Raw genomic sequence first — 18040 nt, 5'->3', positions numbered from 1 at the left:
TATACCTACATTTCTTCAGCCTGTTCTCACTGGTTTAGTTCAGATACATGTCTGTTCTAGCTGGTCAGCACTCCTGCTGTAGATGCTAATTATTTTAGATGACCATCCCTGATATGGTGATTATTTTCATTAGAAATACTGAACAGTGCTTTATTTTGCCTTCAAACTTACTAGAACAACATGACTGCTCCCTTCTCACTAATAAATTGTGCAAAACCACCCACTGCCTAACAGAGGAATGATTGAATTCACATTAGAGAACTGGAAGGCAGGTTGTTTTGCCTTTGCATGGCTTAATCCAGGATGCATTTCCTGTATAAACTTGTAAAACTCACTGAATGTGCCAGAAGATGGCCTACCTAGCTATAGAGCTTTGGGAATAATTGGAAAATTGAGGATTGCTATAATTTGAGGCCTTCAAATATTTTCTTTTATTTGGACTTTTTGTTGGACCTATAATGAATATCTTTCAGATACTCGGTTGGGCACTGAGTAAATAGATGACATTTTCATTTACCAGTAATTGTTAAAAATTAGTTGCAGCAAGATAAAATGTGAATGCTGATGAGGAGACAACTTTTCTCCCAATGAAATATGAAAATTAAGTTCAGTAGAAATTTCCCTGTTTTACTTCAGTAAGTGAAGACTATTAAGTAGCTAATCCTTAGAGCCTAAAAATTGTCAAAATGTCTAAGAATGTTGTGCAAGAGAGATTGTGAAGCTTACTACATTTATTAAATAGAATGAATTAGTTTGGCCCACATATCCAATTCATCATGTGTGTTATAAATCAATATATTTAATATTTCAAGCTCTAAATATTTTGTATGTTATTTTTAAAGAAGAAATCTATTGGCCCAAGGGATATCTAAACAGAATATAAGGAAATAGCCATTGCCATCATCCTTGAGAAGACATATCAAAGTTATTCATGAAAATATCTATAAAACACAGCACACATAAGGACAAGTGCTTAGTTTGTGGGGGATGGCTAGCTCTCTGCTTGCCCTTGTGGTGTTCTCAATTGGAGGTTTGTATTCAGACAGGACTGTGTAACATTTTAAAATATGTTATTTGCTGTACTTTGGGTTGACAAGACATTATGAAAATAACAGGTGCATGTGTAAGGAGGGAACATACTTATATTGAAAGCAGAAGAATAATGCGGATATTGAAAATTACATCACCTTCTCTGACCCAGTATGGAAATTCTTCCATTCTTGCATTGTATCTCTTGGAATAAATAATATACATACTCATTTTTTCTCAAACCCACAATTCACTCTTGCCCCAGTATCTAATTCCATGTGATATATGATAATAAAATGAAGCTTTGCGCAGTGGCAGTATCGTAGCCAATGAGGTTTATCCGAGGCGCGATTATTGCTAATTGATAATAAAATGAATAGTTTTCCAACTACTTTTAAGTTTTCAGCAATCCTGTCAGCTCTTTCTATCCTTGTCCGTATCCATTGTCCAAATGTAAACACTACTGCATCTTTACCTGAGGTATGTATATGTTTTCTTCTTGTCAAAATCATTCAGTTTAGGAATGTTTAAAAATGTATGTTTTTGTCATTTTGGGGGGGTTCATGTATTAATTTCATATACTTTAAGCCTTCAAAGTCATGATCATATGTATGTTTTCTACTTCGGAGGCTTATAAATAGCTCTTCATAGTATCTTGTATTTTGTGTAAGATTTTTGGATATATAACTTACTGGAAATAAGTTTGATATATAAGTAGGCACTTAACTCTTTCCAGTTTTTTAAAAAAAGATTTACTTATATATTTTAGCAGGGGTGATGTGGAGGGGTAGAAAGAGAGAGTCTTAAGGAGATTCCTTGCTGAGCATGGAGCCAATTCAGAAGTTGATTTCATGATTCTGAGATCATGAGCTAAGCTGAAACCAAGAGTCAGATACTCAACTGACTGTACCGCCCAGGTGCCCTCTTTTCAATTTATTTAAGTTGGAGCTACACAGACTCCTAGAATTCAGGCTAGAAGGCAATGAAGTATGGTGGAAGAAGCTAGGCTAAAGACCCAAAAATCTTACAAATTTCAAAGTCATTGAGATTCTGTTTCTTCATCTGTAACATTTACATGATAGTAATGCCTTCTCCCAGGCATGCAAAAAGTAAGTGAAATGTAAAACTTAAGTGAAATTATTAACACAAGGCATTTTATTATTTTTTTACACAGAAATATGGCTATTGAATATTAGAGGTTGAGGCAAGCAAAGTGAGTTGAACAATAAAGTTCCCTTGGATAGTAGCCAATTGATCCAGAAACAGGATGCTAGACTCCTGATTCCCAGTCAAGGATTGGCAAGGGGACTTGATGTTTTAGAGCAAACTACCTGCACTAACACACACACACACACACACTTATAGTTCAAAGTTTAGCAAGGTTGACTATTTATACATAGGATGAGTCCTCCTACATGGTTGCTACTTGATAAATGTTTTTGAACGAATTAATGTATGCAAAAACCCTGGCTCACATAATCAGCCACAAACAAAAACCACAAGCCTTCAATACAATACACCCAACCTCTGCATTTCCCTACAAAGAGAGATGGTTGCCTTGTTCCCAAAGATTTGTTTGAGTTTACATTTTAGAGTGATTTTAGGTTTATAACAAAATTGAGAAGAAGGTACAGAGATTTCCCCTTGCTTCCCCACATGCATAGAATCCCTCATTACCAACATCACTCACTAGAGTGGTGTTTTTATTTATTTATTTTTTTGTTCCACCAAGGATAAATGTGCATCAACATATCATAATCATTCAAAACTTTTACCTTCATGTTGGTTCTTGGTTTTAGACATCCTATGAGTTTGGATAAATATATAATGATATCTATCTCTCATTATAATATCATACAGAGTAGTTTTGTTGCCCTAAAAATTCTCTTATTCTGTCTATTTCCACCAAACACACTGCTGGAAGCCACTGATGTTTTCAATTTTCTCCATAGTTTCACCTTTTCTAGAATGTCATCTTCTTGGAGTCACACAGAATGTAGCATTTTCAGATTGGCTTCTTTCTCTTAGTAATATACATTAAAAGTTCCTCAGTGACTTTTCATGGCTGAATAACTCATTTATTTTTAGTGCTGAATAATATTATATAGTCTTCAGGACCACTGTTTACTTACCTGTTGGAAGATATATTGGTTGCTTTCAAGATCTACCAATTATGAATGTACTTGCTATCAGCATCCCTGTGTAGGTTTATGTATAAGCATACGTTTTCAACACTTTTGGGTAAATTCCAAGGATGCTGGCTGTTGGGTTTTATGGTAAGTGTAGGTTTAATTTTGTAAGAAACTGCCAAACTATATCCCAAAGTAGCCATACTACGATGCATTCCCACCAGCAATGTAAAAGATTTCCTGTTGCTTCACTACCTCGTCAATCTTCAGTGTTGTCCATGTTTCAGACTTGGGCCTTTCTAAATGGTGTGTGGTGATATTTCATTGTTGTTTTAATTTGAAATTTCTTAATGATATATGATGTGGAACATCTTTTCATAAGACTATTTGCTGTTTGTATATCTTCTTTGGTGAGATATCTGTTAAGATTTTTGACCCATTTTTAAATCATGTTTTATTTTTTCCTACTATTGAGTTTTAAGTGTTCTTACATACTTTAGATAGCAGACCTTTATTGGATGTATCTTTTAAAAATTTTTTTAGTCTTTGGTATGTCTTTTCATTCTCTTGATTTTGTCCTTTGCAGAGTAAAAGTTTTGTGTATTTTTTAAATCACAATGCTGTGCATTAGATCTCCAGAACATATTCATCTTCTAACTGTAACAGAAATTTTTAATTTTAATGTAGTCCACCCTATCAATTATTTCCTCTGTGGATTGTGTCATTAGTATTGTATGTAAAACACATTATTCCAAGAGAATTTTAGGTGAATTTCCTCACCCATTTCCCTTGAAATTGTTTCCTGACTTGTAAGAGTGCACGAGATATTTGTGCAAACAGAAATCTATTATTTTCAAGGGCATTGAGATGTAAAAAAGGAACGTGGGTCTTTAATTGATGGGTGTTATTCTGAGGATGGGTCAGTTTTAACACAGAATGAGGTGGGGGAAATAGTGCAAAATCCAGAAGGAATGTGTCCTTGGAGGTGGAATTGGAGGATATTGCACAATAGAACATGAATAAATGTGGACAAGAAGGAAATGATTCTTCATGAGCACCTCCAAGCAGTTTTATAATATCACACTACCTCTGCATATGGGACCAAGTGTGAGCCATATGGTTCTAACTCCAACAATTAATACGTCATGAGTAGCAATGGTGACAAAGAGTACAAAAAAAGTTAGGATATACTTCTTATTTTAAACAAAAATCTACAGTGTATGTATACACACACACACACATGCACACACACAAATATATTATATATAGATCCTCAAAAATTTTGCACACTTCAGTTTTCTAAATTTCCTTGGATATGTGAAGCAAAATTTCAGCAGCTTGTACAGATAAATCTTCTAGAAGTTATTTAAATATGAGTAAACCAAATTTATTGTATGAAGACTGTCACTTACAACCAGATGGTACACATTATGCACATGATAAAGGTCTCTCATAACATTCTCACTAATATTAGCTTGTTTATGGAATAGTAAAGCTATAACACCAACTGACAAGATCAGGATCTGGGATGCTGCTATTCTAATCTCAACTCATTCTGTGCATAAAAAAAGAGCCAAGTAGTGAGTGTTAGGTAAGATCTCAAAAATCACTACAGCAACAGGATTCAATTAAGGACAAAATGAATCCCATTCTCAACACCAAATTTATTCCCTAAACAAAATCTATACTTTATTAAATTGTTATCTTGAGACAGTGGCTGTCTTTCTGTGTAATAGTTTTCTTCAATCTTGTTTGTGGATAAAAAAATTTTTTTTATCGTATCTGCAGTTTAGAAAACTGATTTTAATGTATTTATAACGTTAAATATAAATAACTGCACAACCACATGCAAACTCTTTTTATGATATAAAACAAAAACAATCTTACAAATTAAACAATGATGAAATTAACATTAAAATTATCATTAAATTAATGTGATGGATGCCTTAGTCCTCTCAGTTCTAAACTCCCACTGTAGTATGAATACTTATAGATGGTTAATTTTATATATCACTTTGATCAGGCCACAGGGTGCCCAGATGTTTATCAAACATTTTTGGTGTTTCTGTGTAGATGCTTTAGGATAAGATTAACACTTAAGTGGATAGACAGATTAAAGCAGATTGTTGGCTGTAATGTGGGGGGCCTCATCCAATCAGTTGAAGTCCCAGTCAGAACAAAAAGGCAGATCCTCTCTCAAGTAAGAGAGAATTCTTACTGTCAGACTGCCGTTGAACTGCCTTTTTCTCGATTTTGGATTCTAACTAGAACATGAGCTCTTCCTGATTCTTGAGTTTGCCAGTCTTTGGACAGGAACTACACCATGGGTCTGGGTCTCTAGCTTATCAACTCACCCAGAAGATTTGGGGACTTACGTGAGTCAAGGGCTTATAATAACAAAAATAAATCATTGTATATACATATATACAGCCTTCTGTTTTTTCCCCACCTCTGGAGAACCCAGAATAATACAGATTTTGTATCAAGAGTGGTTTTAGAGGGACAGAATTTTTGTGAGTTTTCTGAATTGATTCTGACATTTCCAGAATTATCTGATTAGATTTAAAGATACTAATGACTCTTTCCAGTGTTAAAGAGAATTGTGATAGTCTTTGGAATGATCGGGCAATAGAGATATATAAAACATTTCCATTGGATATGCCTAACCAGCTACTTATAAGCAGCAAGGATCTGCTGTATAGGATACCTTCAAACATTTTGTCAACTAATGAATAGAATGAAATTGGTTGGTTGTCGTAGTGTTGCCGGACAAAGTGGGGAAAAAACAGGATGAGCTCAGGGATTTGAATTCCTGCCTCAAGTGCATAAATGACCTGAAATCTTCTTCCTGAGGCCTGTAGGAGATTATTATCTCCTGTAGCTGTAGGGCTAAGTTTAAGTTAGAAATGTCTGACAGGCCTTGGTTTAATGTAGAGAAAAGGATTCAAAGGCTTAGGGAGACTAGAGTGTTAGAGTGCATTTGGCATTTAAGACTTATTTATCTAAGCTGAGATGGTCCAGAAGACACACTTTTGCCACGACTGTGAGAAATAAATTTGTGAGGGGAGCCCCAGCATCCTCAAAAAGATCTATGATTGCTTTTCTCTGTAGGCCAGTCCTAACAGTGGGAACTGAGATCATTGAACTAGGAAATGCGATAGAAGTGGTTAGATCCTGGGGTGGAAAGGGCCAAGTGGTGGCACTATCCACTAAAGGCAGGTGGGTGTGGTTACCTTACTATAATAAAAGCAGAGTCAAAGCAGCAATCAGAACACTGACTCATGCAGGCTTATGGTGTTGGCTACTTTATCTTGGTATTATTAGAAGTGAAATAAATGGGAAGTTTATCGAATTCTTACTTGATCTGTGTAAGCACAAAAAATCTAGGTCAAGTGAACAAAAATCTAACCTGAGTCATAAAAAGAGAGGCATGTCTCCTCAAGTAATTCCCAGATTCGAGTCTATTTATGGACCCAGAACCCCTTGATTGAAAGGGAATCCAGGTCCTCTTGAGGAAAGACCACAGCACAGTGCCAAAAATTTATATTCTTAATAATAAAAATTTGCTAAAGAGCCATATGGCCCTTGACTAAGGGACAAAAATCATATCTTTTAGGTACTTTCAGACACTACTTCTGAACTGATACTAATTCCAATAGCCTCACAGTGTCACTCTGGTCTATCCCTGTAGAAGGGGCTTAGGGAGGTCAGATGATCATTGGAGTTTTAGCTTAGGTTCTTCTGACAGTAAGCCCAGTTGGTTCCTGAATCTATCCTGTAGTTTTGCTTTCCCAGTATTGGGATACATAATTGGAATAGACATATTCAGAAGGTGGTAGGATATCTATGTTGGTTCCCTGACCTATGGAGTAAGGACTATTAAAGTCCAGGGAATCACTAGAACTTCCTCTATGAAGAGCAACGGTAAAATAAAATTTCGAGGGGGATTGCAGAGATCCCTCTGTACTATCAAGAACTTGGAAAATACAGGCATGATGATTTCTACAGGATCCCTATTCAACTCACCTTTTTGGCCTTTGTAGCAGACAGATGAATCTTAGGGAATGACAGTGGATTATTATAAGCATAATCAAATGATGAGTTAATTATACCTGTGATTTCATTGCTTGAGCTAATATATCTCCTGGTACCTGGCATGCAGCTATTGTTCTGGCAAGTGTATTTTCTCCATCCCTGTCAATAAGGACTACCAGGAGCAGTTTGATTTCAGCTGGCAAGTTGAGCAATGTACCTGAACTCTGCTACCTTAGGGGTATATCAACTCTCCAGCTCTATATCATTGTTTTGTTTTTAGTGCTCTAGATTTTCTTTCCTTCCCACAAGGAATCACACTGGTTCATTACATCAGTTGACATTGTGCTGAATGGATCTAGAGAGAAGTAGCAACTGCTCTAGACTTGTAATACATTTGCATGCAGAGGGCAGAAAATAAATATGACAAAAATTCAGGGACATTCTACCTCAGTGAAATTTCTGAAGGTTCAGGGTATGGGTGTGTCAAGATATTCTTCCAAGGGGAAGGAAATGTTGTTTCATCTGACCCTCCTAAAACCAAAAAAAAAGAGGAACAATGCCCAATGAACCTCTTTGTATTTTAGAGGTAACATATTCCTTATTTAGGTGTGTTACTTTTATGTATTTGCCAAGTGACATATAAGCTGCTAGTTTTGAGTGGGGTCCAGAATAAGAGAAGGTAATGCAACAGGTGTAGGCTGCCAGACAAGCTGCTATGCCTTTTGGGCCCTATGATCCAATTGATTTAATGGTATCTGAAATGTCTGTGATGGGTAGTGATGTTGTTTAGGGGTTTTGGAAAGCCCGTGTAGGTGAATCACAGTGCAGGTTTTAGGATTTTTAGAGAAAATTGTTCAGTCCTTTGCAGATAACTACTCTCCTTTTGAGCAACAGCTCTTGGCTTGCTACTGGGCTTTAGTAGAGACCCAACACGTAGCCATAGGCAACTGAGTTACCATGCAACATGAACCATCCATCATGAACTGGGTGCCATCTAATCCACCTACCCATAAAATTGGGTGTGCAAAGCAGCACTCTATAATAAAATGGAAGGGGCATGCACGTGACTGGTCCTGAGCAGTGCTTGAAACCACAATAGTTTACATGAAGAAGTGGCTCAAATGCACATGGCCCCTACTCCTGTTACACTGCCTTATTTCTCCACCTTTAACCAAAGGCTTTATGGGAAGTCCCTTATGATTAGCTGACAGAAAGAGACTTGGGCCTGATGTACAGATGGCTTGACAGGATGTGCAAGCATCACCCAAAAGTAAAGAGCTGTGTGCATTACAGCCCTTCTAGGACATCCCTGAAGGAGAGCGTCCCGGTGGGCAGAACTTAGTCAGAGGGCATGGGAATCCCAAGTGATGCCCTCTGGTCAATGGGAAACTATAATAACCCAATTGGATAGGACTATTGAAGGGTCTTCAGGAATGATGGTTTGGGTCATCTACCAAGTAAAGAACCACTACTACTACTTACTGAAGTAAGTAGTACTTACTACTACTCAGTTGAGTAGTACTCAACTACTACTACTTACTGAAGGCAAAAGGAAGGTGGAATTGAGAAAGGAAGAAGGTAGTTACAGTAGCAGCTATGACCACATGACAGAAATAAAAAAATAATTGTCATGAGTATTTCATCCTTACTCTGTCAACAGTAAAGGTGAGCTTCAGTCAGTCTGTTGAAGGCCTGAAAGGAAAAAATAGGTTTACTCTCCCCTGATCAAGAGAGAATTCTTCCTCTCTACTGCCTTTGTGCTGCCTATAGACTAGAACTGAAATATCCATACCTTCTGGATGGCAAGCCTGCTGGCTTAAAGACTGAAACTATATTATAGAAATTATATCCTGGACTAGAGGACTTGGACTAGAAGGATACCAGTGGTTTTCCTGAGTCTCTCACATACCAACTTAGCGGATGGATTTTGTCAGTCTCCATAATTGTGTGAGCTAATTCCCTACAATCGCTCTATATATAGCCTATTGGTTCTGTTTCTTGGAAGAATATTGACTACTACAGATGGCAATGGTACAAATTCTGATCTAGGCATGCTCATTTTTCTGTGTCATGTGATTTCTTCTTACATGTGCTGATTTTCCTTTGTGCATTTACATTCACTACTCATTTTTACTGTGAACCATGATAACATTGGCTTTCATTTGATGGGATCAGACATTTACTTTTAGTCACTCTGTTCATTTCCCATTCATCAGAGGTGAGCAAGAAAGTAGTATTTTTCGATGTGATCCTAAACACAAATGTGAATATTGATATCGGTGGCTTATATATGATTATTAAGCAGTTTTCCAGGTGATGCAGAATGAACATGGTTGCTGACACAAATTGAGAAAAAATATTTACTCAAAAAAATCAGCTTTACAGAAAATCACAATCTAAGAGTCAATCATCCAAGGATTTTGCAGTGTTCTACATATTCTTATTTGAGAAATATTGAGGTAGAATAGTTAAAACTTTAAAAATAGATCAACCCAGCTTACATATTAATTCTTTGGTATATTAACTATGAGTGCTTAAGAAATGAGTACATAACACAACATTTAGAATAGTGACTGGCACACTGTAAATAACAAATACCAGTGGTGATTATTAATAAACAATAAACAATTAAAACCTTACAACTTCAGAGTTGTTTTTTTTCCCCCTAATCCATTGCCATTCTCACTCAATCTTCTACTCCAGTAGAACTGTTCTGTCCTTAGTATTGTTCGATCATTAACATGAAGCCACTCTTTCTATGGAAAACAAAACAAAATGATAAGCGGTCCTAGGAAAACCTGTGTACCTTCTTCCAGTGGACTGCAGACTTAGCTGCACATACCGTTTATGCAGAGCATACAACTTCAAATAGTCAGCTCCTGTCCCTGACCTTGGTCTGATTAGCTTGAAGAAAGGGATTCATTCAGGATTTTTAAAAGATTTTATTTATTTGACACACAGAGAGAGATCACAAGTAGGCAGAGAAGCAGGCATAGAGAGAGGGGGAAGCAGGCTCCCTGCTGAGCAGAGAGCCTGGTGCAGGGGCTTGATCCCAAGACCCTAAGATCATGACCTGAGCCGAAGGAGGCTTAACCCACTGAGCCACCCAGGTGCCCCATTCAGGATTTTTAAAATGTAGATAAATACAAGAAGATATCATGCACTTAGTTCTATTTCCTTCTTTTCTTATTATTTTTGGTGTTAGTAATACTTAGAATCTTAATGAATAGATTAGGAAATATCTGTTCAGAAGTATTAACTTTTTTTTTCCCTTAGGGCCTTTAATATTTAAGGAAGCAACAGGCAATTACATACTAATGGAGTGTCATGGGCAAATTATACTTTACTGATGTGGGGCATACTGAAGGCGACCATTGGCTCCTTTCTAAGCAGCCTCTTTGGCAAGGAAACACCAATGGTGTTCATGAGAATCTTGTGTAATTAACAACTGGGTTCTAGTTGCAAAACTTTCATGGACAATGAAAAATCAAATAGTGTTTTTTATTTTATTTATTTATTTATTTATTTATTTATTTTTTAAAGATTTAATTTATTTATTTGACAGAGAGAGATCACAAGTAGGCAGAGAGGCAGGCAGAGAGAGAGAGAGAGAGGAGGAAGCAGGCTCCCTGCTAGGCAGAGAGCCCGATGCAGGACTCGATCCCAGGACCCCGAGATCATGACCTGAGCCAAAGGCAGCGGCTTAACCCACTGAGCCACCCAGGCACCCCAAGTGATTTTTATTTTAATTCCCAAAGAATTTCCTGTACATTGAAAACATAATTTTTTGCTTAGTTTATTTGAAAATCTCTTTTACCTTTCTTCTGATATGCAACTTAATACAATAAGGTTGTTACTAATCGTTGATTCAATGCTACTTCATTTCATGTTTGTTTCTTAGAAAACCAAGAAATGTTTAGCATATTTCAGTTATTATGTGTACAACACACCTAAAAATTAATATTTCACACGTGGACTTTATAGGTGAGCTACCATGTCAAGCTATAAGAAGGACATTTTCTATCAGAGTTCTGCAAGCATAGCTGCTATGATAAAGCTGAAATAAAAACCATTGCTTCTAGGCATTGAGAGCAACAGGAAATCTCATGAAAATTACTGCTTTTATCACACTACATCTTTATACAACTTTAAATGCTTAGAATCACTGGAAGGGAATTTAATGAGAATAGAGTTCAGGTGAACTCAACGTAAATTTTTCTATTTTCAGCATGTAATATCTGATCATTCTTTTTCTTATAAAGAAATTCCTTTTGAATAGACTATATGCATCTTGGGATGAGAAGTTGCACACTGAAATTTTATCATTTAGAAAATGTTTACCATTTAGAAAATTTGGACTCCGCTCAAAAAGAATTTCTTATTCTAGTAATTATTAGTAATTATTCTAGTAATTCATATTGACATTGAGATTATTGAATAGAATTAATTAAATGGTTTAATTATGAAAAGAAATCATCTAGGGATACTTAGATTTACCTGACTTAGTCCATCAAAAGGAATATTTTTATTGTTTTTATTTCTAAGAAATGTATGTGGCCCAAAGTTATGGGCCTCTAGCTAATTACTCTGACAGAGCCAGGTGCTTTCTGCCTCACTCTTACGAGCTTAAATAATAAAACAAGTCCACTCTTTCAGGCACAGCACATTGATAAAACTCCATCCAGGTTAGCATCCCAGTCAAATACATACATCCAGGGGCACCTGGGTAGCTTGGTCCGTTAAGCACCTGACTTCAGCCTATGTCATGATCTTAAGGTCCTGGGATGCAGCTCTTCGTTGGGCTCCCTGCTCAGGGGGGTGTCTGTTTCTTCCTCATCCTCTTCTCTCCTGCTCATGCTCTCTCTCTTATTCTCTCACTCAAATAAATAAATAAAATCTTAAAAAAAAAAAGAAAAGAAAAAGACACAAGTCTGCATTCCTTGGGGATGCTCTTATATTTTAAATGTATGAAATATGCAGTTTACCAAAAGGCTTATGCTTTAATTTTGCATTTCTTCTTAATACATAATAAAGTGCATCATACGAAGAGCATATAATTTTACTTTGGGGCAAAAATGTATCTAAGTTCATCAGGAAGGGAAACAAAACATGACAAGCTATTCTAACCATTGAAAGACTGATTTTGCAATAATTTCCCTGAAAATTGGCTGAGAAGAAAATATGGAAGCCTATGGAAGATTTGTGTTCCCAAATGCTGCTGTGATGGTTACTTGGACATACACAGAAAGTGAAAAATGGAGATTCAGAAATACTTCTCCTCCCAGTTTTATCTTTGAGGAGAATAGACATGAGAATATAAAAGTTTGAGGAATGCTCTTTGCTCTCAAGTGTTTCAGAGATAAGACTTCACCCTTTTTTTTGAAATGTGCTGCACACTGACAAGTATACATATTTTAATTCTACAAACATTTGTTGGCTTTCTATATTATTCCAGGAATTTTATTAAGTAATTTTTATATATCTATTTATCATATATTCATACATGTTTTATAGATAACACTGATCAGAATATTCCAAAATACCAAGTCAGTATACTTGGCAAGTTAAAAATAATTGTCAATTATTTAATTTGTCATGTGACCTACTGTCCAAGTCATGATAAAGGTTGCCTGAGTGAATAAAATCAGAAATTCAAAGTGCCCGCCCACACACACACAAATTGCACTTGTAAAAATAAAAATGTAAAAGGATTTGTTAAGAAAATCTATTGCACTTTCAGGTTTCCCTTAGGACTGACTCTAGTTAAGCACTCTGTGAATTTTTCATAATATCTGGTCTTAATAATTGTTTAATGGGGGTGTTGGGAGAGGGGGAGAGAGAATCTTAAGTAGGCTCCATACCCAGTGTGGAGCCTGACATAAGGCTTGATCTCATGACCCGAGTCAAAATCATGAGTTGGACGCTTAACCAATTGAGCCACCCAGGCACCTGTCATTAATATCTGTTCTTAAGTACTTTCACACTCTGCTTGTTGACCCTGCTTTATTTCCATGCCTGTTTTATGTGGTGAATGAGTTTTAATTAAAACATTACACAATATATCATATTATAGATGAGATCCAGCATTCTAGCAGGAGAAATATCACAGTTATTTTCCATCCTCTAGGATAACTGATACCTGCTTACTTAACAGTACCTTTTTTAGTATAAAAAGGAGTTTGTTATAAGTTCTTAAATAGTACCCTTATAATAATAAGGATACTATTTATACTATTGTTATCCTTATAACAATAAAGTAGTAATCACTTACAAAAACCAATAACAAGTCATAAAAACAATAATTATAAACAACAATCACTTACAAAGTCAATCAGCCTGTTTCTTTTCACCACTGTGCTCTTTGGAGTCCTCAGTTTCTTCCTTTGTATATAAAGTGAGGTGGTTGGAGTAGATATCTTTAAAACCTCCTCCAGTACTATTATCCTCAATCATAATTACTTGAATCATGTTACTGCTTAACAATCAGGGGTAAGGGTTGGGTGGTAAATCCTGACCATTTGCAGCCCTAAGATGCTGTCTTCTGTATAAAGATAGAACGTGTACTGTTATTCTGTAAAGAGTTACTTTAAAAGCAGTTAAGCTCCACAGTTACATCAGCTGTGTAATTTTCTCTCTTGTCATTTAGCAACATTGATGACAGATCTAGTCAAATTACAGCTGTTTTTTTCAAGGACAAAGACGATGTCATGCACTTGTAATATTTGGAAGTAATGAGTGATGTATGGTTAATGAACCAAGAAACCTTTCTCTCTTTAGACATTATAAAATGCAGAGCCACATCCTGCTTTTGATCTGTTTGCTCTTTGTGATCTAACCCTTCAGGTGTGAGCTATTTTTACATGTACTACCCATCTAAGATTCTCTCTAAGAATACCAAAAGAGTGGAGGGAAGGTAGATGCCTTTGGAAATGTCTTTGTCTTTCTTCAGTCTCAAATTCAACTCTATAATGTTTATACTGTTTGCTATAACTCTGTAATGTTTATACTTGGTCTACCTTTATTTCTGCCATCGATTAAGGACAGATATACTTAGATCAGTTTAATTCAATTCAAATCGAGTTCACTTAATTGTGTTTGCTGAATTCTGGTTGGAGGAGAGCATTATACTAGAAAATTCAGTCTATGGTTCTAAGGGATTAAAATAGTTGGATTGAGTAGTATTTATTGCTTCATAAGAGGAAATATAGATCTTCTTCAACTTACAATGGAGTTCTTAGTCTAGCCTACTTTAAATATATTCAGAACACTTAACCTACAGTTGGGCAAAATCAGATAACACTAAGCCTATTTATATAATATATTGACTATCTTGTGTAACTTATTAAATATGGTACTGAAAGTGAAAAATAGAATGGTTCTATGTGTAGAGAATATTTGTCACTATATGGGTTATTTACTCTTGGGATCATATGGCCGACCCAGAGTTGTGGTTTACTGTCTCTACAAGACATCTCCAGAGATTATGTTGAAAAAATTATAAGTTGAACCACTGTAAGTCAGTGACCATCTGTATATTGGTTCAGGATGAGAGGTAAATAAATTTCATGCTTACCACAGACTGAGAAGAAGAATACTGAACATGCTTTTAAACTCTACTATAAAAGGAGATCAAAATCATGAGAAACAATCCACATCATATTATAATACATGATTTAGTCATTTCAACTAGGGAAAATAATAGACATTATTGCTTTGTAGATAGTTACAATCTCAGTAGCACATAGAAGATGCTCAATAAGTCTGTGTTGAAGGAGTTAACAAATTACTCAAATCTATGTCCTTCTATCTGGTTTAATTTTCTGATTCCATACCATTTATTTTTTCAGTTTAGATCTGAGTGATATTTATAGATTTTTATAAATAAGAAAGATTGTATCTTTTCATCTCACTTTTGAATGATTATGCATTTTATAAATTTTATTTTAATAATTTTTATCTCAGCTTGAAAATATTACATTATTTTCTGGCATCAATTTTTTCTGATGAATATATTTGTTTCTCTAAGGTCTTTATAGGTAATCTGTTTTCTCAGGTTGCCTTTAAAACCTCTCTCTCTCTCTCTCTCTTTTTTAAATGATTTTATATATTTGGCAGAGATCACAATCAGGCAGAGAGAGAGGCAGGGAAGCATGCTCCCCACTGAGCAGAGAGCCGGATGTGGGGCTCGATTCCAGGATCCTGGGATCATAAGGCAGAGGCTTTAACCCACTGAGCCACACCAGTGCCCCCAAATCTCATTTTTGAGTATAATTAACACAGGATGTAACATATATTAACCTGCTTAATAATTTGACAGGTCTATAGATTATCTTATGCTCACCACAATTATAGAACTACCATCCATCTCAGTATATCACTGTTACAATATCACTGACTGTATTCCTTATGTTCTGCTTTTTATTTGTGTGAGTTACTCATTCCACAACTGGAGGCCTTTATCTCTCTCTCACCTTCACCCATTATACCTGACCTCTACACCCTTCTTGTCTGGCAGCAATCAGTTTGTTCTCCGTATTTATAGTGCTGATTCTGCTTTTTGTTTATTATTTAAGATCCAATTTATGAGTGGAGTCATATAGTATTTGTCTTTCTCAGTCCAACTTATTTCAATAATACCCTTCAGGTCCATCCATATTGTCTTAAATAGTATGATCTCCTTTTTTATGGTGGCATAATATTCTAAGGTTTCATATATATATTCCAATATATATGTCACACTTTCCTTATCTGGTCATCTGTTGATAGTCACTTAGGTTTGCTTTCATATCTTGTCTATTATAAAAAATGCTACAATGTACATGAGGAAGCATATATTTTTTCAATTAGTGTTTTCATATTTTCTGGGTAAATACACAATAGAGGGATTTCTGAATCATACAGTATTCCTATTTTTAATTTTTTGAGCAGCCTCCATGCTGTTTTTCACAGTGGTAGGGCCAATTTACATTCCCACCAAGAATGTATGGGGTTTCCTTTTTCTCTACATCATTGTAAATAATTGTTTCTTGTCTTCTTGATTTTAGCCAATCTAACTTGTGTAAAGTGATATCTCAATGTGGTTTTCACTTGTATTTTCCTGATGATGAGTGATGTTGAGCATTTTTCGGTGTCGGCTGGCCATCCATATGTCTTTTTTGGACAAATGTCTATTCAGGTCCTCTGCTGATTTTTTAATCAAATTGTTTGTTTTTGTTGTTTTCTCTGTGTGTGTGTGTGTGTGTGTGTGTGTGTGTTAAGTAAGTTCTTCATTTATTTTGGATATTAACTCCTTATCTGATATATCATTTTTTAAAAAGAATTTATTTATTTATTTGACAGAGAGAGACATCACAAGTAGGCAGAAAGGCAGGCAGAGAGAGAGAGAGGAGGAAGCAGGCTCCCTGCTGAGCAGAGAGCCCGATGTGGGACTCGATCCCAGGACCCTGGGATCATGACCTGAGCCGAAGGCAGTGGCTTAACCCACTGAGCCACCCAGGTGCCCCCTGATATATCATTTGTAAACATCTTCCCACATTCAGTAGGCTGTCTTTTTGTTCTCTTTATGATTTTCTTTATTGTGCAAAGTCTTTTTATTGTGATGTAGTCTCAATAGTTTTATTTCACTTTTGTTTCCCTTGCCTTAGGAGACATGTAGAAAAATGTTGCTATGGCTAATGTTAAATAATTTACTGCTTGTGTTTATCTTCCTGGATTTTTTATCTGCCGGGTCTCACTTTTAGATCTTTAATCCACTCTGAGTTTATTTTTTATGTATGGAGTTAAAAAGTGGTCCTGTTTTGTTCTTTTGCCAGCACCATTTGTTAAAGAGATTGTCTCTTCCCCAAGGTATATTCTTGCCTCCCTTGTTCTAGATTAATTGGCCATATAAGTGTGGGTTTATTTCTGGGTTCTCTATTCTGCTTCAGTGACCTATGTGTCTATTTTTGTGCCAGTATCATATTGTTTTGATTACTACAGCTCTGTAGTATGTCATGAATTCTGGAATTGTGATATCTCCACCTTCATTCCTCTTTTGCAAAATTGCTTTAGCTAGTCAGGGTTTTTTGTGGTTCCACACAAATTTTATTATTCTGATTCTGTGGAAGTGCTTTTGGTATTTTTTGTTTGTTTGCAGATTTAAAGTTTATTATTTTTTTAAATTTTTTGTAAAGATATAATATATTTTTATCCCCAGGGGTACAGGTCTGTGAATCACCAGGTTTACACACTTCACAGCACTTACCATAGTACATACCCTCCCCAATGTCCATAACCCCACCCCCCTTCTCCCGTGCTGTTGGTATTTTGATAAAGATTGAACTGACTCTGTAGATTGCTTTGTGTAATCCAGACATGTTAACAATATTAATTCTTCCAACCCATGAACAATGGAATATCCTTCCATTTATGTCATCTTCAATTTTTTTCATCCAAGTTTTATAGTTTTCAGAGTACAACTTTGGTTAAGTTTACAAATTTGGTTAAGTTTACTTTACTAGATGTTTTGTTCTTTTTGTGCAGTTGTAAATGGTGTTTATTATTTTTTTTTAATTCTCTTTCTGCAAGTTTGTTGTTCTTATAAGAAACTCATACTGATTTATGTGTATTTATTTTGCATCCTGCAACTTTATTAAATTCATTATTTCTAGTAGTATTTTGATGGAATCTTTAGGATTTTCTATGTCTAGTATCACATCATCTGCAAATGTTCTTTACCAATGTTCTTTACCAATATGGGTGCCTCTTCTTGATTGTTGTGGCTATAACCTATTTTTTAAAAATTATTGATTTGTGTGTGTGTGTGAGAGAGAGAGAGACAGACAGACAGAGAGAGAGAGAGAGAGAGA

The 18040-nt window shown here is 35.7% G+C and overlaps 1 protein-coding gene and 1 pseudogene across 1 annotated transcript in view; one reads left to right on the top strand and one right to left on the bottom strand.

Annotated features, from left to right (window-relative positions):
• Window positions 1-18040, bottom strand: part of GPC5 (glypican 5) — a 1430236-nt gene that overhangs the window by 16236 nt on the left and 1395960 nt on the right. The window lies entirely within an intron of this gene.
• Window positions 1330-1408, top strand: LOC132003085 (U4 spliceosomal RNA; annotated as a pseudogene).

The sequence above is a fragment of the Mustela nigripes genome, chromosome 15 (genome assembly GCF_022355385.1).
Source record: "Mustela nigripes isolate SB6536 chromosome 15, MUSNIG.SB6536, whole genome shotgun sequence".
Lineage (NCBI taxonomy): Eukaryota > Metazoa > Chordata > Mammalia > Carnivora > Mustelidae > Mustela > Mustela nigripes.
Note: the sequence above shows the minus strand (reverse complement) of the source record. Positions and strands in the feature narration are given on the sequence as shown.